The 3,143-nt window shown below is 30.7% G+C and overlaps 1 non-coding gene across 1 annotated transcript; it reads right to left on the reverse strand.

The window, feature by feature from the left end:
- Positions 1-2,317: 2,317 nt before the first annotated feature.
- Positions 2,318-2,425, reverse strand: LOC140818920 (small nucleolar RNA R71). The gene has a single exon (XR_012115148.1). It is a non-coding gene; the product is annotated as a small nucleolar RNA R71 (small nucleolar RNA).
- Between the last annotated feature and the right edge of the window lie 718 nt (positions 2,426-3,143).

Below are 3,143 nucleotides of genomic sequence, written 5' to 3' on the forward strand. Positions count from 1 at the left end.
CGTCATCTTTTTAAAACTTTTTCCAAATTTCAGACAAGTATCAAATGTATCCCTAAGACAGTTAATCATCCATGAAAATTCTCAACAAATTTCAACCATGTCGCAAAAATGCTTAGCATACTTGTGAAATTTGCTGGGCATTGCATAATCCAAATGGCATCCTTCTAAATCAAATGTTCCAAAGGACATTTGAATGTAGTTTTTTCTTGTCTTTCTAGTGCAAGGGGATTTGATAATAGCCTGAATATCCGCAAGAAAACAGTAGTAGGGATGATCTGCTATCTTTCTAAAATTTGTATCCAAAAATGGTAAGGAAAATGATCTTTTCTAGGGGCGTCATTTAATTTTCTATAATCAATACACATCGCCAACTAGAGGGACTACGACTTGTGTAACAATTCACCTTTTTCATTTTTTACACTGTGATGCCAGATTTTTTTGGAACTACTTGTGTTGGGGTTACCCACTTGCTATCAGAAATAGGGTAGATAATCCCAACTCAAGTAATTTGAGAACTTCAGTTTTCACACAATCTTTCATGGTGGATTTATATTTCCTTTGTGGTGGTGAGATGTTTTAAGCATTTTCTTCTAAGTGAATTTTGTGAGTGCAAATTAGTGGATTAATGCTCTTGAGATCTTTTAGTGTCCAACCAATACATTTTTACGTCTTTTAAGCATATCAAACTAATTTACCTTATTGATTACTTGATAGTTTGGAAGAAATTGTAATGTTATTGGGATATCCCTCTATCTATGAACAAATCTTTGAGTTCATAATAATTTCTCTCTATATTTTTCTTTTATTTCTTCATTTAAATATTAATTAGCATGTTAATTTCATATTCAATGTTTTACACTTTGAATAATGAATAGCTAACTTCCTAAAGTTGAGATGATAGGTGAAACTTCTTGCATGATAATAAGGTTATTCAAAGGTAAGAATCTCTATGTTTTATATTATTTAATCATTATTTATTGTTTTACGTTATATTTATTTCTTTAATCATTTTATACCTACTTATAATGAGAGTTTTGATTTATTGTTGCTATATGTTACACTAAATTCTTGGAACCATTTAAATGTTAGTTTGGTATTACAACCATTTAAATTGCTGCCTTATTTATTATATATAAATATATTATAATATTTAAATTCTTGGAACCCATTTAAATGTTTGTTTGGTTTTACCAACCCTTTAAATTTGGACCTTGATTTACTATATAAATATATCATAATTATATTTTCTTGGTACCATTTAATGTTAGTTTGGTTTTACCAACCATTTAAGTGGGAACCTTGATTTAGTGTTTACAAATATATATATAGCACAATAAATACTTGACCACATTATAAGTTTTGGTATATATTATTACTTATAAGATAATTATATAACATAATATAAATATGATTATTTAATAATTGGAACCATTTTATTAAGTGGATTTCAATAATGTTCGTTAATGTTAACTTTATTAAAATACCAAGAGTGGATCCTTTAATCTCAACTACTTAATTAAAATTTGAACAATTAAAATTACCAATTAAAGATTCAAACAACAATTAAAACAAACAAAAAATAAACAAAAAGATATTGTGTGGACTTGTAATTACCTTAGCTTCCTGTGGATACGATATTCGAACTCATCGAATTATATTACTTGTGAACAACCTGCTCTTGGGAGTGCAACAATCAAAGTCGCCAACAAGTTTTGGCGCCGTTGCCGGGGAAGTATATTTATTTCAAGTTATTAATTTGTTTATAGTTTATTTTTCTTTATTTGAATTTTTATTGCTTTTGTTGTTTTTATTCTTTTGCATTTCATTTGCATGCCATTTGGTCACGTACACTTAGGTCGACTCATTCGACATACCCTTTATTTTTACAAAACATGGATGCGGAAGAACCCATCCAAGAAAATGAAGATGAAATTCAATATCAACATGATCATGATAGACGAAGAACACTTAGAGATCACATGAATCCTACATACTAGTGCACCTTCATGTCTAGTTTTCCCCCCCTGATGCATCTCATTTCAATTTTAAGCCTGGTATTTATCCAACTTTTACCCAATTTTCATGCCTTAGATTCTGAAAATCAATTTAACATGCTTTTACCGAGAGTTTGAAGAAGTGTGCAACACATTATAATGATCTAATTGTAGCATGAACACCATTCGACTTAAGCTTTTTCCTTTTTCTTTAAAATATATAAGCTAAAACTTGGCTACAAATCTTAGATCGGGGTCCATTCGAACTTGGGATGAATTGCAACAACAATTTTTGAAAAAGTTTTTTCCATCTCATAGAACAAATTCTTCAAAAGGCAAATCATCACTTTCACTCAAAAACAAGGAGAAACTTTTTATCAGTGTTGGGATAGATACAAAGAATTGCTTAATCTTTGTCCACATCATGGTTTGAAATTTTGAGAGTTGTTTCTCAATTTTATGAAGGCTTAACACCTAAAGATAGGCAAATTGTTGAATTTATGTGTAATGGAACATTTGAAGATAAGATCCAACGAGGCAATTGAGTATCTCGATTCATTAGCTGAAAATGCTCAAAATTGGGACACTATAGGTACAATCGAACCATCAAACAAGATTCAATCTCCTACATCTGGTGGAGGTATGTACACTCTGAAAGATGAACATGATCTTCAAGCTAGATTTACCTCTTTGGCAAGAAAAGTTGAGGCACTTGAATTGAAAAAGAATGGTCAATTAAATTCTGTTCAAGAAATTGCGTGTCACATCTGTGATACAAGTGATCATTTTACAAAGATTGTCCCACTTTGCCCTCTTTTAAAGAATGTCTCCATGAACAAGCCAATGTTTTGAACAATTTCAAAAGGCCAAATTTTGAACCATTTTCTCAAAATTACAATCCAGGTTGGCGAAACCATCCAAATTTTAGTTGGAGGAATGATAATGCTGCACAATTTCCGCAACCACATTTTCAAAATCAACAAAATTTTCAAAATTATGCACCTTATGTTCCTCCGCCGAAAAGAAATTTGGAAGATACATTGAATTCTTTCATTGCAAAGCAAGAGTCTATCAATACTCAAACTGCTCAAACTATGACAGATTTGAAAGATACTCTTGCTAAATTTGCATCTGCACTTAATGTTCATG

The sequence above is a fragment of the Primulina eburnea genome, chromosome 17 (genome assembly GCF_022965805.1).
Source record: "Primulina eburnea isolate SZY01 chromosome 17, ASM2296580v1, whole genome shotgun sequence".
Taxonomy (NCBI): Eukaryota; Viridiplantae; Streptophyta; class Magnoliopsida; order Lamiales; family Gesneriaceae; genus Primulina; species Primulina eburnea.